Source organism: Amblyraja radiata, chromosome 4 (assembly GCF_010909765.2).
Source record: "Amblyraja radiata isolate CabotCenter1 chromosome 4, sAmbRad1.1.pri, whole genome shotgun sequence".
NCBI lineage: Eukaryota > Metazoa > Chordata > Chondrichthyes > Rajiformes > Rajidae > Amblyraja > Amblyraja radiata.
The window spans coordinates 117571970-117598183 of NC_045959.1; the positions used below are offsets into that span (position 1 = coordinate 117571970).

Consider the following 26214-nt stretch of genomic DNA (forward strand, 5'->3'; position numbering starts at 1 on the left):
GACACCCTGCCACATGCTTCTGGTGTCCGCGGTATTGAAGTGGTCTTCCACCCTTTGCCTGTGGGTGTCTTTGGCCTTTTTTATGCCTTTGTTCAGGTTCTACCTGGCCGCACTGGAGGTAGAAGTGTCCCTGGATTTAAAGGCATCGTTGCGTGCCCTTAGCAGATCCTGAACCTCCTTGTTCATCCAGGGTTTCCGGTTTGGGAACATCTTTATTTGCTTGTCCACTGTGACAGTCTCCACACAGCAGTTGATGTAGGAGAGCACAGTGGATGTGTACTCCTCCAAGTCTACCTCTGTACCACTGGTTGCCTGTTGTGCAAACAGGTCCCAGTCGAATACAACTGGATAACATAACAGCCAACTAGCAAACCTCAAGCATACAGTGCCCTCCATAATGTTTGGGACAAAGACCCATCATTTATTTATTTACTTCTGTACTCCACAATTTGAATTTGTAATAGAAAAAAATCACATGTGGTTAAAGTGCACATTGTCAGATTATATAAAAGGGTATTTTGGTTTCACCATGTAGAAATTACAGCTGTGTTTATACAAAGTCCCCCCTTTCAGGGCACCATAATATTTGGGACACATGGCTTCACAGGTGTTTGTAATTGCTCAGGTGTGTTTAATTGCTTCCTTAATGCGGGTATAAGAGAGCTCTCAGCACCTAGTCTTTCCTCCAGTCTTTCCATCACCTTTGGAAACTTTTATTGCTGTTTATCAACACGAGAACCAAAGTTGTGCCAATGAAAGTCAAAGAAGCCATTATGAGACTGAGAAACAAGAATACAACTGTTAGAGACATCGGCCAAACCTTAAGCTTACCAAAATCAACTGTTTGGAACATCATTAAGAAGAAAGAGAGCACTGGTGAGCTTTCTAATCACAAAAGGACTGAAAGGCCAAGTTGATGACAGACTTCTCTCCATAATAAAGACAAATCCCCAAACACCTGTCCGACAGATCAGAAACACTCTTCAGGAGTCAGATGTGGATTTGTCAATGACCACTGTCCGCAGAAGACTTCATGAACAGAAATACAGAGGCTACTCTGCAAGATGCCAGCCACTGGTTAGCTGCAAAAATAGGATGGCCAGGTTACAGTTTGCCAAGAAGTACTTAAAAGAGCAACCACAGTTCTGGAAAAAGGTCTTGTGGACAGATGAGATGAAGATTAACTTATATCAGAGTGATGGCAAGAGCAAAGTATGGAGGAGAGAAGGAACTGCCCAAGATCCAAAGCATACCACCTCATCTGTGAAACACAGTGGTGGGGGTGTTATGGCCTGGGCATGTATGGCTGCTGAAGGTACTGGCTCACTTATCTTCATTGATGATACAACTGCCGATGGTAGTAGCAGAATGAATTCTGAAGTGTATAGACACATCCCATCTGCTCAAGTTCAAACCAATGCCTCAAAACTCGTTGGCCGGCGGTTCATTCTACAGCAAGATAATGATCCCAAACATACTGCTAAAGCAACAAAGGAGTTTTTCAAAGCTAAAAAACAGTCAATTCTTGAGTGGCCAAGTCAATCACCCGATCTGAACCCAATTGAGCATGCCTTTTATATGCTGAAGAGAAAACTGAAGGGGACTAGCCCCCAAAACAAGCATAAGCCAAAGATGGCTGCAATACATGCCTGGCAGAGCATCACCAGAGAAGACACCCAGCAACTGGTGATGTCCATGAATTGCAGACTTCAAGCAGTCATTGCATGCAAAGGGTATGCAACAAAATACTAAACATGACTACTTTCATTAACATGATATTGCTGTGTCCCAAACATGATGGCGTCCTGAAATGGGGGGATTAGACAATAGGTGCAGGAGTAGGCCATTTGGCCCTTCGAGCCAGCACCTCGCTCTTATAAACACTCTTATAATTTCTACATGGTGAAACCAAAATGTGTAGATATGGCATTTATTAAAATCTGACAATGTGCACTTTAACCACATGTGATTTTTTTCTATTACAAATCTCAAATTGTGGAGTACAGAGGCAAATAAATAAATGATGGGTCTTTGTCCCAAATATTATGGAGAGCACTGCAGTTCTCTTTATATCTCTGGATGCAGTCACCACAAGGCAGTCTACCTTCAACAGTTGCATCTCCACATCTGACACAACACATTTCACACAAAGATGGTGGGAGTATGGAACAAGCTGTCAGAGGAGGTAGTTGAGGCTGGGACTATTCAGCGTTTAAGAAACAGACAGATCCATAGATAGGCCAGGATTGGAGGGATATGGACCAAACACAGGCAACTTGCCCACATGTGTGGACAAGTTGGGACGAAGGGCCTGTTTCCACACTGCATCACTCAATGACTATAACTCCAGCATTTTCTGAATATACATTTTGTATCAGTGTACTGGCCACTATCTCTTGTCTGAGCCTTGACCCTCAGATGCCTATTAATTATTTTGCCCCCAAGCTTGATAGTAGTAATGTTGGTTTGCACATTATGTCAGCGAAATGTATGGTGAATGAGTGAGAATTTACACTGCGCTATAGAATGGACATCTGAAAATTGATGAAGTTCCTTGTAGATCTGCAGTGCTGCTGTGGTGGAGAGTGAAAAATTAAAAGAAAGGCATAAGTATTGGGGAATTAGCTCAAATGGTAGAGCGCTTGCTTAGCATGTGAGAGGTAGCGGGATCGATGCCTGCATTCTCCATTGGTATTTTGGATGCAGGCGTCGGCCAGTCTCTTGCCTGATATGGGCACGGGCAGACATGCAGGTATGAGGAGAGATGGTGAATCTTGTCAGTTTTTGGTGCAAGAAATATTGGACTACTTTGATTGGACAGAAGAGAAGAGGTAAGGAGAAGTGGCAAGTAATCCTAATATCGGGTATAAGGATTGAGGTGCCAACCGTCGTCCTATGGGAATTGTGTGTGAAGAAATCAATTGCCAGTCTAGTAGGAAGGACTAAGGCAGGGGACAGGACTTGTAAAACAATTGAATGAATGGATAAGTTTATTGGCCAAGTATTCACATACAAGGAGTGTGCGTTGGTGCTCTGCTCACAAGTAACAACATGACATACAGTAACAATTAAGAATGACACATAAAACCTTAAACATTAATAATAAAACCTTATAGTTTAAACATATGAATGAAGTAAAATACCAGAGCAAAAGGAGGCCATATCCGAGGAAATATCTGCTGGTTCTGGAGAGGGTCCAGAGGAAATTTACAAGAATGATTCCAGGAATGAGTGGGTTAGCATATGATAAGCATGTGACACCACTGGGCCTGTACTCGCTGGAGATTAGAAGGTTGAGGGGAGACCTCAAGTCAAGTCAAGTTTATTCGTCACATACACATACGAGATGTGCAGTGAAATGAAAAGCGGCAATGCTTGCGGATTGTGCAAAAAACTACAAAACAGAATGGAACAGAATCACATATTCACATATTATATATTTGTGGAAAAATAAGAAAAAACAGCAATTTTAAAAGACACCACACAACAGTAAATTAGTACAGTAAAGTTAGTCCCTGGTGAGATAGGAGTTTACAGTCCTAATGGCCTCTGGGAAGAAACTCCTTCTCATTCTCTCCGTTTTCACAGCATGGCAACGGAGGCGTTTGCCCGACCATAGCAGACCTCATTGAATCTTACAGAATAATGAAAGGCAGAGATTGAGTTGATGTGGAAAGGATGTTTCTACTACTGGGAGAGTCTAGGACCAGAGATCACAGCCTCAGAATTAAAGGATGTTCTTTTAGAAAGGAGGTGATGAGGAACTTCTTTGGTCTGAGGGTAGTTAATCTGTGGAACTTATTGCCACAGAGGGCTGTGGAGGCAGTCAGTGGATATTTTTGAGGCAGAGAGAGACAAATTATTGATTAGAATGGGTGTCAAGGGTTATGGGTAGAAGGCAGGAAAATGGGATTAGGAGTCAGAGATCAGCCGTGATTGAATGACAGAGCGGACTCGATTGGCCATGTGGCCGAATTCTACTCCTATAACCTGTGAACTTGTGAAAACAATGTGAATGGGCAGGACAACGTGCCAGGTAGGAGTTGAACCTACAATCTTCTGATCCGTAGTCAGATGTGTTATCCTAAAACTCAATTGGAGCCAGATCCAAAACTAATAATATTAGGAATGTCAGACAGCTGCCCTAATCTAACAATATTTCAAAGACGCTTCCTTGACTACGGTTTAATAACTGCGAGAAAACTTATACTTAAGATAACAGTATAACAGTCCCCACAGTGAAGATGTGGATCACAGAAATGACCGAGACACTACAACTAGAAAAAATAAGGTTTGTCTTGACTGACAAACCAGACCAGACCAATTTTCAAAAATATGGTCTCCTTTTATTGAATTTCTTCAACAACATAATGGTTGAACACAAACTCAAAACAGATGGTAGGGCTGGATGAGCGGGCGTAGGGAAGGGTAGTGGATATATCTCCGCTTCTTTTACACCTTTGCTAGTTCCGGGGTTTTTTCTTTTTCTTTTCTTCTTTCTTTCCTATTTCTTTTTTGCTATCTAGTTATTTGTTTATAAAATGTTAAAACTGAAGCTGTACGAAAATTGTATAACTGTTATGTCGATCATTTTTTTTTGTACAATTGCTCCTAAAAAAAAAAAAAAAAAAAGTGTTATCCATTGTGCCTGATCGTGTTATCCACTGGACCAAGTCGTTGACAGATGCAAGGGTGTTTGTGCTACAGCAGGACCCCAGACAGTAGGCAGCGAAGGGCAAAATGTTAACGGCAAAGAACGAAGACAGACAAGCTTGCTGGTGGGTTTCCTTCGATAGCTCAGTTGAATAGAGCGGAGGACTGTGGTGGAAACATGGTCATCCTTAGGTCGCTGTTGGTGTTGGTGGTTTGCATAAGGTGTCAGCAAAATATCTGGTGGAAGCGTGAGAATTTACGCTGTGGTATCGAACGGACATCTCAATATTGATGAAGTTCCTTGTAGACCTGCATATGCGCTTTAAAGACATAAGTATTGGGGAATTAGTTCAAATGGTAGAGCGCTCGCTTAGCATGTGAGAGGTAGCGGGATCGATGCCCGCATTCTCCATTGGTATTTTGGTTGCAGGTGCTGGCCAGTCTCTTGCTTGATACACGTACATGCTGAGGTCCAAACGAAATGCCGTTTCTTTTACACCTTAGACTGCTAATCTTGTCAGTTTTTGTAGCATTCAAGAAATGTTGGTCTACTTTTGTTGTAACAAAGAGAAAAGAAAAAGTGAAGTGGCAATTGACCCATATATCGTGTGAGGATTGAGGAGTCAACCGTCTGCATTCAAGGATTCGGTGTGAAGAAATAAATAGTCAGTCCAGCAGCAAGGGCGAAAGGCAGGGGACAGGGCTTGCAAAACAATGTGCAGAGCAAGCCAACCAGCCGATAGAAGTGAAAACTTACAATCTTCTGATCTGTAGTCAGGTGTGTTGGCCGAATGTATTGAGGGGAGTTGGCAGATGCAAGTGTTTGCACGCTACAGCAGATACCCAGACAGCAGGCAGCGAAGGGCACAACAAAGAATGAAAGCAGACAAGTTTAGTTGTGGCTTTCCTTCGATAGCTCAGTTGGTAGAGCGGAGGACTGTAGTGGAAACATAGTCATCCTTAGGTCGCTGGTTCAATTCTGGCTCGAAGGAGTTACTCACCTTTTGTTACGTTCAGCAACGAGGATGGAAAGAGCTGGTCAGCATTTGACCTCTGGCTGTGATCACAAAGAATGAACCAGCAATCAATCTCTAAATACCCAAACCTAGTGTAGGAGAGCATGTGCTCTGGAGTGTTACTTCATTACATATGCTGTTGGCACCAACCTGGAACAGTAAAGGCAGGCTTGGCTTTGACATGTTTTGAAGCTGTAAGAAACCAGAACAAACTCTCTCCCTGCCAGTGGACAAGTAGACAACAGGCAAGTGGGAGTAGTGTAGGTGGGACTTTGTTGGCCAGTGTGGGCAAGTTCTGCCGAAGGGCCTGTATCCACACGGTATCACTCTATTACTCTATGACTATAACATCCGATCATCAAACATCAAGCATAGTTCTCTTCATGTCCGTGTCTGCAGTCTACACAAGGCAGTCTACTTTCATCTGTTGCATCTCCACACCTGCAGGGAGTGGTTATATGTGAAACGACACCAGCATTATCTGAAGATACATTTTGTACCGGCCACTATATCTTGTCAAAATGTTCCCCCTCAGGTGCCTATTAATGTTCTTGCCTTTAAGCTTGATAAGGTAGTGTTGGTGGTTTGCATAAGGTGTCAGCAAAATGTGTGCTGGAAGCATGAGAATTTACGCTGAGGTATCAACAAACACTTGAATATTGATGAAATTCCTTCCAAGATGGTGGGTGTATGGAACAAGCTGCCAGCTGAGGTAGTTGAGGCTGGGACTATTCAGCGTTTAAGAAACAGACAGGTCCATGGATAGGCCAGGATTGGAGGGATATGGACCAAACACAGGCAGGTGGGACTAATACCGCTGGGACATGTGTGGGCAAGTTGGGCCGAAGGGCCTGTTTCCACACTGTATCACTCTATGACTATAACTCCAGCATTTTTTGAATATACATTTTGTATCAGTGTACTGGCCACTATCTCTTGTCTGAGCCTTGACCCTCAGATACCTATTAATTATTTTGCCCCCAAGCTTGATAGTAGTAATGTTGGTTTGCACATTATGTCAGCAAAATGTACGGTGAAAGCGTGAGAATTTACACTGCGCTATAGAATGGACATCTGAAAATTGATGAAGTTCCTTGTAGATCTGAGTGCTGCTGTGGTGGAGAGTGAAATATTAAAAGAAAGACATAAGTATTGGGGAATTAGCTCAAATGGTAGAGCGCTCGCTTAGCATGTGAGAGGTAGCGGGATCGATGCCCGCATTCTCCATTGGTATTTTGGATGCAGGCGTCGGCCAGTCTCTTGCCTGATATGGGCACGGGCAGAGATGCAGGTATGAGGAGAGATGGTGAATCTTGTCAGTTTTTGGTGCAAGAAATATTGATCTACTTTGATTGGAAAGAAGAGAAGAGGTAAGGAGAAGTGGCAAGTAATCCTAATATCGAGTATGAGGATTGAGGTGCCAACCGTCGACCTATGGGGATTGTGTGTGAAGAAATCAATTGCCTGTCCAGTAGGAAGGACTAAGGCAGGGGACAGGACTTGTAAAACAATTGAATGAATGAATAAGTTTATTGGCCAAGTATTCACATACAAGGAATGTGCGTTGGTGCTCTGCTCGCAAGTAACAACACGACACACGGTGACAATTAAGAATGACACGTAAAACATTAAACATTAATAATAAAACCTTATAGTTTAAACATGTGAATGAAATAAAATACCAGAGCAAAAGGAGGCCGAGGAAATATCTGCTGGTTCTGGAGAGGGTCCAGAGGAAATTTACAAGAATGATTCGAGGATTGAGTGGGTTAACATATGATGAGCATTTGACACCACTGGGCCTGTACTCGCTGGAGATTAGAAGGTTGGGGGGAGACCTCATTGAATCTTACAGAATAATGATATTGAGTATGAGGATTGAGGTGCCAACCACTTCCTGTGGGAATTGTGTGTGCAGAAATCAATTGGCATTCTGGTAGGATGGACTAAGGCAGGGGACAGGGCTTGTAAAATAATTGGGTTCCACATCTGAGGAAGGATGTGCTGGCTCTGGAGAGGGTACAGAGGAGATTTATAAGAATGATTCCAGGATTGAGTGGGTTAGCCTACGATGAGCATTTGACACCATTGGGCCTGTACTCGCTGGAGATTAGAAGGTTGAGGGGAGACCTCATTGAATCTTACAGAATAATGAAAGGCATAGATAGAGTAGATGTGGAAAGGATGTTTCTACTGGTGGGAAAGTCTAGGTCCAGAGGACAGCCTTAGAATTAAAGGACTTTATTTTAGAAAGGAGGTGATGAGGAACTTCTTTGGTCAGAGGGTAGTTCATCTGTGGAACTTATTGCCACAGTGGTTATTTTTAAGGCATAGATACACAAATTATTGATTAGAACGGGTGTCAAGGGTTATGGGGAGAAGGCAGGGAAATGGGATTAGGAGGCAGAGATCAGCCGTGATTGAATGGCAGAGTGGACTCGATTGGCCACATGGCCGAATTCTACTCCTATAACCTGTGAACTTGTGAAAACGATGTGAATGGGCAAGACAACGTGCCAGGTAGGAGTTGAACCTACAATCTTCTGATCCGGAGCACTGTGGTGGAAATATGGTCATCCTTAGATCGCTGTTGGTGTTGGTGGTTTGCATGAGGTGTCAGCAAAATATGTGGTGGAAGCGTGAGAATTTACGCTGAGGTATCGAACGGACATCTCAATATTGATGAAGTTCCTTGTAGATCTGTATTTACTCTGTGATGGAGAGTGAAAATTTTCTTTAAAGATTTAAGTATTGGGGAATTAGCTCAAATGGTAGAGCGCTCGCTTAGCATGTGAGAGGTAGCGGGATCGATGCCCGCATTCTCCATTGGTATTTTGGTTGCAGGTGCCGGCCAGTCTCTTGCTTGATACACGTACATGCTGAGGTGGAGAGACGGCGAATCTTGTCAGTTTTTGGAGCAGTCAATCAATGTTGGTCTACTTTTGTTGTAACAAAGAGAAAAGAAAAAGTGAAGTGGCAATTGACCCATATATCGTGTGAGGATTGAGGAGCCAACCGTCTGCATTCAAGGATTAGGTGTGAAGAAATAAATTGTCAGTCCAGTAGCAAGGGCTAAAGGCAGGGGACAGGGCTTGCAAAACAATGTGCAGAGCAAGACAACCAGCTGATAGAAGTGAAAACTTACAATCTTCTGATCCGTAGTCAGGTGTGTTGGCCCAAGCTATTGAGGGGAGTTGGCAGATGCAAGTGGCTGTGTGCTACAGCAGGTACCCAGACAGCAGGCAGCGAAGGGCACAACAAAGAATGAAAGTGGACAAGCTTAGTTGTGGCTTTCCTTCGATAGCTCAGTTGGTAGAGCGGAGGACTGTAGTGGAAACATGGTCATCCTTAGGTCGCTGGTTCAATTCCGGCTCGAAGGAGCTGCTCACCTTTTGTTACGTTCATAGTCATCCTTGTTACGTCCATAGTCACCTTTTGTTACGTTCATAGTCATCCTTAGGTCGCTGGTTCAATTCCGGCTCGAAGGAGCTGCTCACCTTTTGTTACGTTCATAGTCATCCTTGTTACGTCCATAGTCACCTTTTGTTACGTTCATAGTCATCCTTAGGTCGCTGGTTCAATTCCGGCTCGAAGGAGCTGCTCACCTTTTGTTACGTTCAGCAACGAGGATGGAAAGAGCTGGTCACATCTGACCTCTGGCTGTGATCACAAAGAATGAACCAGCAATCAATCACTAAATACCCAAACCTAGTGTAGCAGAGCATGTGCTCTGGAGTGTTACTTCATTACATATGCTGTTGGCACCAACCTGGAACAGTAAAGGCAGGCGTGGCTTTGACATGTTTTGAAGCTGTAAGAAACCAGAACAAACTCTCTCCCTGCCAGTGGACAAGTAGACAACAGGCAAGTGGGAGTAGTGTAGGTGGGACTTTGTTGGCCAGTGTGGGCAAGTTCTGCCGAAGGGCCTGTATCCACACGGTATCACTCTATTACTCTATGACTATAACATCCGATCATCAAACATCAAGCATAGTTCTCTTCATGTCCGTGTCTGCAGTCTACACAAGGCAGTTTACTTTCATCTGTTGCAACTCCACAACTGCAGGGAGTGGTTGTATGTGAAACGACACCAGCATTATCTGAAGATACATTTTGTACCGGCCACTATATCTTGTCAAAAAGTTCCCCCTCAGGTGCCTATCAATGTTCTTGCCTTTAAGCTTGATAAGGTAGTGTTGGTGGTTTGCATAAGGTGTCAGCAAAATGTGTGCTGGAAACGTGAGAATTTACGCTGAGGTATCAACAGACACTTGAATATTGATGAAATTCCTTCCAAGATGGTGGGTGTATGGAACAAGCTGCCAGCTGAGGTAGTTGAGGCTGGGACTATTCAGCGTTTAAGAAACAGACAGGTCCATGGATAGGCCAGGATTGGAGGGATATGGACCAAACACAGGCAGGTGGGACTAATACCGCTGGGACATGTGTGGGCAAGTTGGGCCGAAGGGCCTGTTTCCACACTGTATCACTCTATGACTATAACTCCAGCATTTTTTAAATATACATTTTGTATCAGTGTACTGGCCACTATCTCTTGTCTGAGCCTTGACCATCAGATGCCTATTAATTATTTTGCCCTCAAGCTTGATAGTAGTAATGTTGGTTTGCACATTATGTCAGCGAAATGTATGGTGAAAGCGTGAGAATTTACACTGCGCTATAGAATGGACATCTGAAAATTGATGAAGTTCCTTGTAGATCTGCAGTGCTGCTGTGGTGGAGAGTGAAAAATTAAAAGAAAGACATAAGTATTGGGGAATTAGCTCAAATGGTAGAGCGCTCGCTTAGCATGTGAGAGGTAGCGGGATCGATGCCCGCATTCTCCATTGGTATTTTGGATGCAGGCGTCGGCCAGTCTCTTGCCTGATATGGGCACGGGCAGAGATGCAGGTATGAGGAGAGATGGTGAATCTTGTCAGTTTTTGGTGAAATAAATATTGATCTACTTTGATTGGAAAGAAGAGAAGAGGTAAGGAGAAGTGGCAAGTAATCCTAATATCGAGTATGAGGATTGAGGTGCCAACCTTCGTCCTATGGGAATTGTGTGTGAAGAAATGAATTGCCTGTCTAGTAGGAAGGACTAAGGCAGGGGACAGGACTTGTAAAACAATTAAATGAATGAATAAGTTTATTGGCCAAATATGTATACATACAAGGAATGTGCCCTGGTGCTCTGCTCGTAAGTAACAACACGACACACGGTGACAATTAAGAATGACACGTAAAACATTAAACATTAATAATAAAACCTTATAGTTTAAACATGTGAATGAAATAAAATACCAGATCAAAAGGAGGCCGAGGAAATATCTGCTGGTTCTGGAGAGGGTCCAGAGGAAATTTACAAGAATGATTCCAGGAATGAGTGGGTTAGCATATGATGAGCATTTGACACCACTGGGCCTGTACTCGCTGGAGTTTAGAAGGTTGGGGGGAGACCTCATTGAATCTTACAGAATAATGATATTGAGTATGAGGATTGAGGTGCCAACCACTTCCTGTGGGAATTGTGTGTGCAGAAATCAATTGGCATTCTGGTAGGATGGACTAAGGCAGGGGACAGGGCTTGTAAAATAATTGGGTTCCACATCTGAGGAAGGATGTGCTGGCTCTGGAGAGGGTACAGAGGAGATTTATAAGAATGATTCCAGGATTGAGTGGGTTAGCCTACGATGAGCATTTGGCACCATTGGGCCTGTACTCGCTGGAGATTAGAAGGTTGAGGGGAGACCTCATTGAATCTTACAGAATAATGAAAGGCATAGATAGAGTAGATGTGGAAAGGATGTTTCTACTGGTGGGAAAGTCTAGGTCCAGAGGACAGCCTTAGAATTAAAGGACTTTATTTTAGAAAGGAGGTGATGAGGAACTTCTTTGGTCAGAGGGTAGTTCATCTGTGGAACTTATTGCCACAGTGGATATTTTTAAGGCATAGATACACAAATTATTGATTAGAACGGGTGTCAAGGGTTATGGGGAGAAGGCAGGGAAATGGGATTAGGAGGCAGAGATCAGCCGTGATTGAATGGCAGAATGGATTTGATTGGCCACATGGCCGAATTCTACTACTATAACCTGTGAACTTGTGAAAACGATGTGAATGGGCAAGACAACGTGCCAGGTAGGAGTTGAACCTACAATCTTCTGATCCGTAGTTAAATATGTTATCCATCGTGCCACTGGACCAAGTCGTTGACAGATGCAAGGGTGTTTGTGCTACAGCAGGACCCCCAACAGTAGGCAGCGAAGGGCAAAATGTTAACGGCAAAGAACGAAGACAGACAAGCTTGCTGGTGGCTTTCCTTCGATAGCTCAAATGGTAGAGCGGAGGACTGTGGTGGAAATATGGTCATCCTTAGGTCGCTGTTCATGTTGGTGGTTTGCATGAGGTGTCAGCAAAATGTGTGGTGGAAGCATGAGAATTAACGCTGAGGTATCGAACGGACATCTCAATATTGATGAAGTTCCTTGTAGATCTGTATTTGCGCTGTGCTGGGGAGTGAACATTTTCTTTAAAGATTTAAGTATTGGGGAATTAGCTCAAATGGTAGAGCGCTCGCTTAGCATGTGAGAGGTAGCGGGATCGATGCCTGCATTCTCCATTGGTATTTTGGTTGCAGGTGCCGGCCAGTCTCTTGCTTGATACACGTACATGCTGAGGTGGAGAGACGGCGAATCTTGTCAGTTTTTGGAGCAGTCAAGAAATGTTGGTCTACTTTTGTTGTAACAAAGAGAAAAGAAAAAGTGAAGTGGCAATTGACCCATATATCGTGTGAGGATTGAGGAGCCAACCGTCTGCATTCAAGGATTAGGTGTGAAGAAATAAATTGTCAGTCCAGTAGCAAGGGCTAAAGGCAGGGGACAGGGCTTGCAAAACAATGTGCAGAGCAAGACAACCAGCCGATAGAAGTGAAAACTTACAATCTTCTGATCCGTAGTCAGGTGTGTTGGCCCAAGCTATTGAGGGGAGTTGGCAGATGCAAGTGTTTGCGCGCTACAGCAGGTACCCAGACAGCAGGCAGCGAAGGGCACAACAAAGAATGAAAGCAGACAAGCTTAGTTGTGGCTTTCCTTCGATAGCTCAGTTGGTAGAGCGGAGGACTGTAGTGGAAACATAGTCATCCTTAGGTCGCTGGTTCAATTCCGGCTCGAAGGAGCTGCTCACCTTTTGTTACGTTCAGCAACGAGGATGGAAAGAGCTGGTCGCATCTGACCTCTGGCTGTGATCACAAAGAATGAACCAGCAATCAATCACTAAATACCCAAACCTAGTGTAGCAGAGCATGTGCTCTGGAGTGTTACTTCATTACATATGCTGTTGGCACCAACCTGGAACAGTAAAGGCAGGCTTGGCTTTGACATGTTTTGAAGCTGTAAGAAACCAGAACAAACTCTCTCCCTGCCAGTGGACAAGTAGACAACAGGCAAGTGGGAGTAGTGTAGGTGGGACTTTGTTGGCCAGTGTGGGCAAGTTCTGCCGACGGGCCTGTATCCACACGGTATCACTCTATCACGCTATTACTCTATGACTATAACATCCGATCATCAAACATCAAGCATAGTTCTCTTCATGTCTGTGTCTGCAGTCTACACAAGGCAGTCTACTTTCAACCGTTGCATCTCCACACCTGCAGGGAGCAGTAGTATCTCAAACTACTCCAGTAATTTCTGAAGATACATTTTGTATCAGTGTACAGGCCACTATATCTTGTCAAAAGGTTTTCCCCCTCAGGTGCCTATTAATTTTTTTTGCCTTTAAGCTTGATAAGGTAGTGTTGTGGTTTGCATAAGGTATCAGCAAAATGTGTGGTGGAAGCGTGAGAATTTACGGTGTTGGATTGAACGGACATCTCAATATTGATGAAATTCCTTGTAAACCTGCATATGTGCTGTGCTGGAGTGAATTTGTTTTTAAAGGCATAAGTATTGGGGAATTAGCTCAAATGGTAGAGCGCTCGCTTAGCATGTGAGAGGTAGCGGGATCGATGCCCGCATTCTCCATTGGTATTTTGGTTGCAGGTGCCGGCCAGTCTCTTGCTTGATACACGTACATGCTGAGGTGGAGAGACGGCGAATCTTGTCAGTTTTTGGAGCAGTCAAGAAATGTTGGTCTACTTTTGTTGTAACGAACAGAAAAGAAAAAGTGAAGTGGCAATTGACCCATATATCCTGTGAGGATTGAGGAACCAACCGTCTGCATTCAAGTTAGACAAAAGTGCTGGAGAAACTCAGCGGGTGCAGCAGCATTTATGGAGCGAAGGAAATAGGCAATGTTTTGGGCCGAAACCCTTCTTCAGACTGATGTAGGGTGGGGGGAGGGGGACGGGGAGAAGAAAGGAAAAAGGAAGAGGAGGAGCCCGAGGGCTGAGGGAGAGCTGAGAAGGGGAGGAGACAGCAAGGGCTACCTATTTTTATTAAGAAGGATGACAATTCAAGGATTAGGTGTGAAGAAATAAATTGCCAGTCCAGTAGCAAGGTCTAAAAACAGGTGACAGGGCTTGCAAAACAATGTGCAGAGCAGGACAACCAGCCAATAGAAGTCAAACCTACAATCTTCTGATCCGTAGTCAGGTGTGTTGGACCCAGCTATTGAGGGGAGTTGGCAGATGCAAGTGTTTGCGTGCTACAGCAGGTACCCAGACAGCAGGCAGCAAAAGGCACAACAAAGAATGAAAGCAGACCAGCTTAGTTGTGGCTTTCCTTCGATAGCTCAGTTGGTAGAGCGGAGGACTGTAGTGGAAACATAGTCATCCTTAGGTCGCTGGTTCAATTCCGGCTCGAAGGAGTTGCTCAACTTTTGTTACTTTAAACAGCATTTCCTGCACAGGCCAGCACCGATGATAGAATGAACTGGTTGCACCTGGCAAATAAACATAAGGAATGAACAAGTATGGAAATTACTAATGACTCAAGGCTAGTCTAGCTGATTGTGTTCTTCAAAGTGCCACTTCATTACGTGGACTGCTGGAACAGTAACACCAGGCTCGGCAATGATTTGTCTTGATGCAGAAGGAAAACAGCAGAAATACACTGGTGAATATTGATTGGACAACATAACAGCCCATCAGCAAAGCACAAGGATACTTCGCTTCATGTCTGTGTCTGCAGTCTGCACAAGGCAGTCTACATTCACCAATTGCATCTTCACACCAGTAGGGAGTGCTAGACTCTGAAAGAACACCTGCATTCACAGCAGGCATCTCAGAAAAGATTGTGTGTGGCAGTGCTGCTTGGAATTTAACTAGTTCATCTGTGTGAAAACAATTCCCCTCGTATCCCTATCAATTCCCTCCCCTCCCTGCTTGGAAGGTGATAATGCTGTTTTGCATCCCGATGTGTCAGCAGTATGTCTGGTGGAAGAATGAACGTTTAAGTTTGGAGACGATACACTTTAGTAATGTGTCTGAAGAAGTCAGAAGAAGGGTCATGTTCCAAAAAGTCCAGAGATGCTGCCTGGCTGCCTGAGTTACTCCAGTACTTGGCGTCTATCTATGTTAATGAAGTTCCTTGTAGACCTACAGTTATGCTGTGGCGGAGAATAAAACAAAGGCATAAGTATTGGATATTGTCGCCATCTCTCCGCCTCAGCATGTACATGTATCAAGCAAGAGACTGGCCGGCACCTGCAACCAAAATACCAATGGAGAATGCGGGCATCGATCCCGCTACCTCTCACATGCTAAGCGAGCGCTCTACCATTTGAGCTAATTCCCCTGCAATTATGCTTTAAAAAAAAAATTTCACTCCAGGACAGCGCAAATACAGATCTACAAGGAACTTCATCAATATTGAGATGCCCGTTCGATACCTCAGCGTAAATTCTCACGCTTCCACCACATATTTTGCTGACACCTCATGCAAACCACCAGCACCAACAGCGAGCTAAGGATGACCATATTTCCACCACAGTCCTCCGCTCTACCAACTGAGCTATCGAAGGAAAGCCACCAGCAAGCTTGACTGTCTTTGTTCTTTGCCGTTAACATTTTGCCCTTCGCTGCCTACTGTCAGGGGTCCTGCTGTAGCATGAACACCCTTGCATCTGTCGACGACTTGGTCCAGTGGCATGATGGATAACACATCTGACTACGGATCAGAAGATTGTAGGTTCAACTCCTACCTGGCACGTTGTCTTGTCCATTCACATCGTTTTCACAAGTTCACAGGTTATAGGAGTAGAATTCGGCCATATGGCCAATCGAGTCCATTCTGCCATTCAATCACGGCTGATCTCTGCTTCCTAATCCCATTTTCCTGCCTTCTCCCCATAACCCTTGACACCGGTTCTAATCAATAACTTGTGTATCTCTGCCTTAAAAATATCCACTGTGGCAATAAGTTCCACAGATTAACTACCCTCTGACCAAAGAAGTTCCTTATCACCTCCTTTCTAAAATAAAGTCCTTTAATTCTAAGGCTGTGACCTCTGGTCCTAAACTTTCCCACCAGTAGAAACATCCTTTCCACATCTACTCTATCTATGCCTTTCATTATTCTGTAAGATTCAATGAGGTCTCCCCTCAACCTTCTAATCTCCAGCGAGTACAGGCCCAATGGTGTCAAATGCTCATCGTAGGCTAACCTACGATGTGTCAGCAGTATGTTTGGTGGAAGAATGAACGTTTAAGTTTGGAGACGATACACTTTAGTAATGTGTCTGAAGAAGTCGGAAGAAGGGTCGTGTTCCGAAAAGTCCAGAGATGCTGCCTGGCTCACTGAGTTACTCCAGTACTTGGTGTCTATCTATGTTGATGAAGTTCCTTGTAGACCCACAGTTATGCTGTGGTGGAGATTAAAACAAAGGCATAAGTATTGGATATTATCGCCATCTCTCCGCCTCAGCATGTACATGTATCAAGCAAGAGAGTGGCCAGCACCTGCAACCAAAATACCAATGGAGAAGGCGGGCATCGATCCCGCTACCTCTCACATGCTAAGCGAGCGCTCTACCATTTGAGCTAATTCCCCAATAATTAAGCTTTAAAAAAAAATTCACTCCAGCACAGCGCAAATACAGGTCTACAAGGAGTTTCATCTATATTAAGATGTCCGTTCCATACCTCAGCGTAAATTCTCACGCTGTTTTTGGTTCTCATTTTTATTATTTTTTAGCTGTGTATATGTGAGGGGTGGGGGAAACCGTTTAATCTCTTCCCTGTAGGGGGACCCGACTATTTCCCTGTCGGGTCCCCGGTGTCGTTGGGCCTAACATCGTGAAGCCGGCGGTGGCCTCCAACCGGAAGCAACCTGAGGGCTCCAGTCGCGGAGCCTGTGGACCCGCCATGGCGGAGCTGGCCGACTTCGGAGTGGGGAGAGCTGTGGTGGCGCGCGGCTGCGACCCGACTTCGGAGCATCGCAGGCCCGGTGGACAGAAACATCGGGAGCTCGCAGGTCCCTGGTGGGAGACCACTTTTCGGAGCTCCCGCAACGGGAACTTCTCCCGCTAGAATCGCGGGGTTTAAATGACTCCGAGCGGGGCCTAACATCGCCGGCGCGGCTTAAACGGTCGCGGGACTTACCATCGCCCGCCGGAGGCTTTAACATCATGAGCCCCAGTCGCCTCGACTCTGCAGTTGGACTGCTGGACTGCGGGAGAAGAACAAAGGGAAGAGAAAAGACTTTGCCTTCCATCACAGTGAGGAGCTGTTGGAGATTCACTGTGATGGATGTTTGTGTAAATTGTGTTAAGTGTGTGTCTTGTTTTTTTTTTGTTGTAATGTCATGACTAGGAATGAAATTTCATTCAAATCTTGTCTGAATGACAATAAAAGGCATTCTATTCTATTCTATGTACGGAACAAGCTGCCCGAGGAGATAGTTGAGGCAGGGACTATCCCAATAGGACAGGTTTGGAGGGATATGGACCAAATGCGGGCAGGTATAATTAATGTAGCTGGGATATGTTGACCATTGTGGGCAAGTTGGGCTGAAGGTCCTGTTTCCAAGTCATATCACTCTATGACTCTTTGAGGATTTGCAAGTAATTCTGATATTGTGTGTCAACACGAGGTTTGAGGTGCCAAGCGTCTGGCTACGAGAATTATGTGTGAAGAAATCAATTGCCAGTCTAGCAGGAAGGGCTAAGGCAGGGGACAGGCCTTGCAAAACATTGTGCAGAGCAAGTCAACGAGCCAGGTAGGAGTCAAACCTACAATCTTCTGATCAACTTTTGTTACGTTCAGCAGCATTTTCCGTACAGCCTAGCAGCAATGAACAAACTGGTCACATCAGACTACTAATAATCACAAGGAATGAACCAGCATCAAATCATTAAATGGGGTACTGATTTAGGATGTACACAAAAAAGCTGGAGAAACTCAGCGGGTGCAGCAGCATCTATGGAGCGAAGGAAATAGGCAACGTTTCGGGCCGAAACCCTTCTTCAGACTCCTCCGCTCCATAGATGCTGCTGCACCCGCTGAGTTTCCGCAGCTTTTTTGTGTACCTTCGATTTTCCAGCATCTGCAGTTCCTTCTTCGATACTGATTTAGGATGATCATCCATGATCATATTGAATGGCGGGGCTGGCTCGAGGTCGGATTGACCTCACCCTGCACCTATTTTCTATGTTTCTATGTTTTTATAGACCCAAGGCTTGTCTAGCCGATCATGTGGTCCCAAGTGCTACTTCATTACATGGGCTGCTGGATGTTAAAGGCAAAGAACAAAAGCAGACAAGGATGCTGGTGGCTTTCCTTTGATAGCTCATTGGTAGAGCGGAGGACTGTAGTGGAAATATAGTTATCCTTAGGTCACTGGTTCAATTCCGGATCAAAGGAGTTGCTCGTTTTTTGTTACTTTAAGCAGGAATTCCTGAACAGCCCAGCAGCGAAGACGGAAAGAACTGGTCACATCCGACCACTGGGAAATATGGATATGGATTGAACCAGTACCAACTCGCTAAATACTCAAGGGTAGCAGAGTATTTGCTCCATTGTGTATGCTGCTGGAGCAGTAACACCAGGCTCAGCTTTGATTTATCTTGCAGCAGTAAGAAACCAACACAAACACCCTCTCCTGATATCTCTCTTTACATGTGCAGGAAGGAACTGCAGATGCTGGTTTAAATCAAAGATAAACACAAAATGCTGGAGTAACTCAGCGGGACAGGCAGCATCACTGAAGAGAAGCCTGAAGAAGGGTCTCGACCTGAAACGTCTCCCATTCCTTCTCTCCAGAAATGCTGCCTGTCCCGCTGAGGTACTCCAGCATTTAGTGTCTATCGCACTTTACATCTTGTGTATGCAGCCTGGTGATCTGCTTCTAACAGTTGCATCTCCGCAGCAGCAGGGAGTGTTACAATCTGAAATAACACCTGCATTAACAGCAGTCATGTCAGAAAATAATACATTGTGTATCAATGTTGCCGGTCCTTTCTCCCAATATCAGCAAGATAAAATGAGGAATGCAGTTGAGCAGAGGGATCTAGGAATAACTGTGCATAGTTCACTGAAGGTGGAATCTCATGTAGATAGGGTGGTAAAGAAAGCTTTTGGTATGCTAGCCTTTATAAATCAGAGCATTGAGTATAGAAGTTGGGATGTAATGTTAAAATTGTACGAGGCATTGGTGAGGCCAATTCTGGAGTATGGTGTACAATTTTGGTCGCCCAATTATAGGAAGGATGTCAATAAAATAGAGAGAGTACAGAGGAGATTTACTAGAATGTTGCCTGGGTTTCAGCAACTAAGTTACAGAGAAAGGTTGAATAAGTTAGGTCTTTATTCTCTGGAGCGCAGAAGGTTAAGGGCGGACTTGATAGAGGTCTTTAAAATGATAGAGGTCTTTAAAAGGGATAGACAGAGTTGACGTGGACAAGCTTTTCCCATTGAGAGTAGGGAAGATTCAAACAAGAGGACATGACCTCAGAATTAAGGGACAGAAGTTTAGGGGTAACATGAGGGGGAACTTATTTACTCAGAGAGTGGTAGCTGTGTGGAATGAGCTTCCAGTGGAAGTGGTGGAGGCAGGTTCGATTTTATCATTTAAAAATAAATTGGGTAGGTATATGAATTGGAAAGGAATGGAGGGTTATGGTCTGAGTGCAGGTAGACGGGACTAGGGGAAAATAATTGTTCAGCACGGAATTGTAGGGCCGAGATGGCCTGTTTCCGTGCTGTAATGGTTATATGGTTATGGTTATATGGTTAAAGGAGATAATGGTCGACTTCAGGAAGTGATGCGGTACACATACCCCAGTTTGCATTGAAGGCTGATGGTTGAAAACCTCAAATTCCTTGGAGTCAATATCACCAACAACTTTCCTGGACCACCCATATTGAAGCAATGACCAAGAAAGCACACTTCCTTAGAAGGCTGAGGCAATTCGGCATTTCCCTAACGACTCTCACCAACTTCTACAGATTCACCATAGAACGCATTTTATCGGGATGCATTACAGCTTGGTTTGGGAACAGCTACATCCAAGACCGCAAGAAATTACAGAGAATTGTGGACACAGTCCAGACCATCACACAAAACAACCTCCGTTCCATTGACTATTTATACCTGACGTTGTCTTGGCAAGGCCAGTAGCATAATCAAGAATGAGTCACACCGTGGCCACTCCCTCTTCTCCCCTCTCCCATCGGGCAAAATGTATAGAAGTGTGAAAGGCATCTGAATCATCCTATCACAATTAGAGAGCAGTCCTGAACTATCTACCTCATTGGTGACCCTGGGACTCTCTTTGATCGGACTTTACTGGCTTTATCTTGCACTAAATGTCATTCCCTTAGCCTGTATCTGTACACAGTGAATGGGTCGATTGTAATCATGTATTATCTTTCCGCTGACTGATTAGCACGCAACAAAAGCTTTTCGCTGTACCTCGGTATAGGTGACAATAAACTAAACTAAACTCTAGCCCCTCCCTCTGCGTGAAAATGATTCCCGACAGGTCCCGATTAATTATTACCCTCTCAGTTGGTTAAGGTAGTGATGCTGTTTTGTTTATTGTATCAGCATAATGTGTGGTGGAAGAATGAGCATTCAAGTTTAGAGATAATATGCTAAGATATTGGATGGACATCAGTATATGATGAGCGGAAATGAGTAACTGCTCGTGCTGGTTTATAAAAAAAGACACATGATGTTGGAGAATCTCAGTGGGTCAGGCAGCATCTCTGGACATCATGGAAAGGTGATGTTTTGGGTTGGGTTGGGAACCTGCTTCGGATTGATCTTGAAGAGGTTGCTTGCAATCCTGCAGTTGTTGTATGGTGGATTGTGAAGAAGAGAAGGAAAGGCAAAGGTTCCAGGGAATTAGCTCAAATGGTAGATGGCTCGCTTCACAGGAGAGAGGTGGCAGGATCCATGTCTGCATTCTCCATTAGTCTCTTTGGTGCAGGTGCCGGCCTACCTCTTGCTTGATACATGCACGTGCTGAGTTACAGGAAGGAGGAGAGATGGCAACATTGTCTGCTTTTGCATCATATCAGTCCAGAAATGTTCTTCTACTTTGGTTGGATAGAAAAGGGAGAAAGAGAAGTGGTAGGTGATCCTGATATCAAGTGTGAGGATTGGGATGCCAACCGTCTGGTTAAGCAGACTGGGTGTGAAGAAATCCATTGCCTGTCCTGTAGCAAGGACAGAGGTATGAATGATACAGCGCTTACAAAACATTATGCAGAGCAAGACAGCCAGCCAGCTAGAAGTTGAACCTACAATCTTTGATCTGTAGTCGGACTTGTTATCCATTGTGCCACTGGTCCAAGCCATTGAGGGGAGTTGGCTGATGCCAGTGTCTGCATGATATTACAGCTACCCAGAATGCAGACAGCGAAGGGGCTAAATGCTAACTGCAAAGAACAAAAACAGACAAGCTTGCTGGTGGCTTCCCTTCGATAGCTCAGTTGGTAGAGCGGAGGACTGTAGTGGAAACATGGTCATCCTTAGGTCGCTGGTTCAATTCCGGCTCGAAGGAGCTGCTCACCTTTTGTTACGTTCAGCAGCATTTCCCGCACAGCCCAGCACCAAAGACGGAACGAGCTGGTCTCCATCTGACCTCTGGCAACTGACCACAAGGAATACACCAGCATCTGACGCACCTGACATTCCAGGTGCGACAGAGGTTCACCTGCACCTCCTCCAACCTCATCTATTGCATCCGCTGCTCTAGATGTCAGCTGATCTACATCGGTGAGACCAAGCGTGGGCTTGCCAATCGTTTTGCCGAACACCTCTGCTCGTTTCGCAATAACCAACCTGATCTCCAGGTGGCTCAGCACTTCAACTCCCCCTCCCATTCCGAATCCGACCTTTCTGTCCTGGGCCTCCTCCATGGCCAGAGTGAGGACCACCGGAAATTGGAGGAGCAGCACCTCATATTCCGCTTGGGCAGTTTACACCCCAGCGGCATGAACATTGACTTCTCCAATTTCCGGTAGCCCTTGCTGTCTCCTCCCCTTCTCAGCTCTCCCTCAGCCCTCTGGCTCCTCTTTCTTTCTCCTTTCTTCTTCCCGCCTCCCCCCCCCCCCCCCCCCCCCCCCCCCCCCCCCCGCCCCCACCCTACATCAGTCTGAAGAAGGATTTCGGCCCGAAACGTCGCCTATTTCCTTCGCTCCATAGATGCTGCTGCACCCGCTGAATTTCTTCAGCATTTTTGTCTACCAGCATTATGCCACGTTGGTGTATTCCTTGTGATCAGTTGCCAGAGGTCTGATGGAGACCAACTCTTTCCATCTTCGGTGCTGGGCTGTGTGGGAAATGCTGCTGAACGTAACAAATGGAACTGCTCACCTTTTTGTTACATTCAGAATAATTCCCTGTACAACCCAACAGCGAGGGCGGAGCGAGCTGGTCTGCATCAGAGCTCTAACAAGTCATCACAGCAGAACTCTGAGAAGCACTGAATACCCAATGCTAGTCTAGCACAGGACAGTATTCTCGAGTGCTATTTCGCTTTCAATTATGCCAAAAAAGCACCACCTGCTTTGATTAGCCTCGAAGGAATCAGAAACTAGCAGATGCAATCTCCCATGTGTAGTGGTTGGACAAGAAACAACTGATCATGAAAGCACACTCCTTTCATATCTGTGGGCAGACGCCTTTATATCTAAAAGGTTGCATGCAGATCTGTTGTTGCGGTATGGTGGAGCATGAAGGAGGGTGCAGGGGAAGTACCTCAGCATGCGAGAGGTAGCGGGATCGATGCCCGCATTCTCCATTGATCTTTTCGATGCTAACGCCCAAATAATGCCAACCATCTGACAGCATGTTGTATGGGATCATGAACCTAGAATGTAGAAGAATACAGCACAAGAACAGGCCTTCACTTCAGCCCACATTTGGTGTTGAGACCACCTCTTATTTTGCATGCACATAATGCATATCTCCCTATTCCTTGCATATCCATATGCCCCTCCAAAAGTGTCTTAAATGGCACTATCATATCTGCCTCAACCACCAACCCCAGCAGTGCCTTTCTGGTATACACTGTGTAAAAACAAAAACTTGTCCTGCACTCTCCTTTAAGCTTTGCTCTTCTCACTTTAAAGCAATGCTCTCTAGTATTTGATTTTTTCACGCTGAGAAAAAGATTCTGTCTACTCTGTGCCTCCCATAATTTTATGTACTTCTATCGGGTCTCGTTGCATCCCAGAGAAACCAATCCAAGTCTGTCCAACCGCTTCCTGTCCAAGCATCTTTCTGGTTAACTTCCTCTGCACCATTTGCAAAGCTTCCACATCCTTCCTGTAATGGGGCAAACAGAACTGCATGCAATACTCCAAATGTGTCTTAACCAAAGTCCTATAAAGCTGCATCATGACTTCAATAGACAATAGGTGCAGGAGGAGGCCATTCAGCTGTTCGAGCCAGCACCGCCATTCAATGTGATCATGGCTGATCATCCCCAATCAGTACCCCGTTCCTGCCTTCTCCCCATATCCCCTGACTCCGTTATATTTAAGAGCCCTATCTAGCTCTCACTTGAAACATCCAGAGAACCTGCCTCCACCGCCCTCTGAGGCAGAGAATTCCACAGACTCACCACTCTCTGTGAGAAAAAGTGTTTCCTCGTCTCCGTTCTAAATGGCTTACTCCTTATTCTTAAGCTGTGGTCCCTGGTTCTGGACTCCTCCAACATTGGGAACATGTTTCCTGCCTCTAGCGTGTCCAAACCCTTAACAATCGTATACGTTTCAATCAGATCCCCTCTCATCCTTTGAAACTCCAGAGTGTACAAGCCCAGCTGCTCCATTCTCTCAGCATATGCCAGTCCCGCCATCCCGGGAATTAACCTTGTAAACCTACGCTGCACTCCCCCAATAGCAAGACTTCCTGACTCTTATACTTAATACTGTGACTTATGAAAGTAAGCATACCATATGCCTTCTTTAGCATTCTATCTACTTGTGTTGCCACTTTCAGTGAGTTATGGACTAGGACCCCAAGATTCCTCTGTACATCAAATACCTGCACTCTTGATATTTTTCCTTTGCTTTACTTGTAGTGTTTGCGTTTGTGCTGGATCGATACCATGGAAAACAAAAAGCTTTTCACTGTACCTTGGCACATGTGGCAATAAACGCAAGCCACCTCTTACCGCTTTATACTGGACTTTCACTTCAGAGGAAGGGCCCAGCCCTGAAATATCGGCTATCCATTCAAGTTAATAGTTAGTTTGTGCTGATTTTTTTCAAACTTACATTAACTGCATTCTTTGCACTACTCCTTTGAAGGTTTGCCATTCAAACACAATAAAAACCCATTGTTTAACTGACCTCTACATTTCACTTAGTTGTTGCTGCCAATGGCTTGGATGTGGTTTGAAACTTAGCTCCGTACCAGTTGGGTGACCATGGCTGTATGCAATGCATGTATTCTACGCCGATGCTCATAAATTCATAAGTTAGAGCAGAATTAGGACATTAGGCCCATCAGTAGCCATTTGGCCACTCCACCATCCAATCATGGCTGATCAATCTTCCCCTCTTAACCCCATTCTCCTGCCTTCCCCCATAACCCCTGACACCCGTACTATTCAAAAATCTGTCAATCTCTGCCTTAAAAATATCCATTGACTTGGCCTCCGCAGCTGTCTGTGGCAATGTATTCCACAGATTCATCATGAATGAATGAATAAGTTTATTGGCCAAGTATTCACATACAAGGAATTTGCCTTGGTGCTCTGCCCACAAGTGACAACATGACATACAGTGACAGTTAGGAATGACACATAAAACATTAAGCATTAACAATAAAGCATTATTGATTAAACATATGAATTAAATAATTCTCATTAAATAACCTCATTAATCCTTCTCACTCAAATCAGCAAATCCATCATCTGGACTATTCCTCACGGCTCTTCCTGTTTCATTCCTGCAAATTAATTAAAAACTGTAGTGAAATCTGGTTACTGTTACAAGGTCATACTTCTCATTACACATGGACTCATAAGGAAATCTGCTCACCTTTGCCTTGGTAGTAGTCACTAATACCTGTTGTGATGCAAGCAATCCTTTCTGCCGCCATATTGTTATTTAAAATGCCACAAAGTTAGGGGATGGCAGAGTTTCCTTCCAGGGCTAGAGATCCAGGTTCGATCCTGACTACAGTGGCTTTCTGTACAGAACTTGTACGTTCTACCCATGATCCGTGGGTTTTCCCTGGGTGCTCTGGTTTCCTCCCACACTCCAAAGACGCACAGACTTGTAGGTTAAATGGCTGCACAAATTGTAAATTGTCCCCAGTATGTAGGATAGTGTTAGTGTACGGGGATCGCTGCTCAGCGTGGATTCAGAAGGCCAGAGCCTGTTTCCGCCCTGTTTCTCTCAACTAAACGTAGGTCTGTCCGTCAACAAAGGGGTTTCTGCCATTTGACTGTTATTAATTTGATAGAATATGATAATGATGCCACTGCCGGGTCTCCAGCACCTGACTCCAGGATCCTCTCGATGCTGTTGCCCCTCAAAACCGGCGTCAACCCCAGTCTGAAGAAGGGTCTCGACCCGAAATGTCACCTATTCCTTTCCTCCAGAGATGCTGCCTGATCCGCAGAGTTACTCCAGCCTTTTGTGTCTATCAACCCAAATCCTACCTCGGCAACAGAACAGCCTGGGGCCGCTCCAAGATGTCGAGCACATGGACCGGACATAACCTTCAGCGGTGGAGCAGCGGCGGACGACACCACGGCTACGCCTGTCCAGGCCGTCTCTGCAACGCCGTCAGGGCAACAGATCTTCATGGTCAGATCAAGATCCCTGCACTTACAACAACTGGAAATTGGTGCTAAACAGGCAACACTGTATACTGTCTCAGTGCACTGCTGCTATACACTTGTACTGTATCTGAGATGCTTATCCATATCTTACGTGACACATGGAGCGGGCAGCCAACTGGTTTTCGATGTGAAGCAGAGTTCTGAATTGTAGTCTCTCCTCCATCTGCTTGAGTGGAATGTGCCTGGTTGCTTGGCATCATGGAGGAGGTAGCGATCATTGTTGGATGTCCACATATCCAGTAATTCCCCATTCTCATCGTTGGTTGAGTAGCCCCAGGGTGAGTGATATTGACTGTT

The 26214-nt window shown here is 45.0% G+C and overlaps 11 non-coding genes across 11 annotated transcripts; 10 read left to right on the forward strand and 1 right to left on the reverse strand.

Annotated features, from left to right (window-relative positions):
• Nucleotides 1–5559: 5559 nt before the first annotated feature.
• On the forward strand, nt 5560–5645 carry trnay-gua. Its single transcript is given in 2 exon segments — nt 5560–5596; nt 5610–5645. It is a non-coding gene; the product is annotated as a tRNA-Tyr (tRNA).
• A 1178-nt stretch (nt 5646–6823) lies between these two features.
• trnaa-agc lies at nt 6824–6896 on the forward strand. Its single transcript has one exon. It is a non-coding gene; the product is annotated as a tRNA-Ala (tRNA).
• A 1526-nt stretch (nt 6897–8422) lies between these two features.
• Nucleotides 8423–8495, forward strand: trnaa-agc. The gene has a single exon. It is a non-coding gene; the product is annotated as a tRNA-Ala (tRNA).
• Nucleotides 8496–8963: 468 nt separating this feature from the next.
• On the forward strand, nt 8964–9049 carry trnay-gua. The gene is given in 2 exon segments: nt 8964–9000; nt 9014–9049. It is a non-coding gene; the product is annotated as a tRNA-Tyr (tRNA).
• Nucleotides 9050–10443: 1394 nt separating this feature from the next.
• Nucleotides 10444–10516, forward strand: trnaa-agc. The gene has a single exon. It is a non-coding gene; the product is annotated as a tRNA-Ala (tRNA).
• A 2244-nt stretch (nt 10517–12760) lies between these two features.
• trnay-gua lies at nt 12761–12846 on the forward strand. The gene is given in 2 exon segments: nt 12761–12797; nt 12811–12846. It is a non-coding gene; the product is annotated as a tRNA-Tyr (tRNA).
• A 772-nt stretch (nt 12847–13618) lies between these two features.
• Nucleotides 13619–13691, forward strand: trnaa-agc. The gene has a single exon. It is a non-coding gene; the product is annotated as a tRNA-Ala (tRNA).
• A 698-nt stretch (nt 13692–14389) lies between these two features.
• trnay-gua lies at nt 14390–14475 on the forward strand. The gene is given in 2 exon segments: nt 14390–14426; nt 14440–14475. It is a non-coding gene; the product is annotated as a tRNA-Tyr (tRNA).
• Nucleotides 14476–15331: 856 nt separating this feature from the next.
• trnaa-agc lies at nt 15332–15404 on the reverse strand. Its single transcript has one exon. It is a non-coding gene; the product is annotated as a tRNA-Ala (tRNA).
• A 2980-nt stretch (nt 15405–18384) lies between these two features.
• On the forward strand, nt 18385–18469 carry trnay-gua. The gene is given in 2 exon segments: nt 18385–18420; nt 18434–18469. It is a non-coding gene; the product is annotated as a tRNA-Tyr (tRNA).
• Nucleotides 18470–21529: 3060 nt separating this feature from the next.
• Nucleotides 21530–21615, forward strand: trnay-gua. The gene is given in 2 exon segments: nt 21530–21566; nt 21580–21615. It is a non-coding gene; the product is annotated as a tRNA-Tyr (tRNA).
• The last annotated feature ends 4599 nt before the right edge of the window (nt 21616–26214 follow it).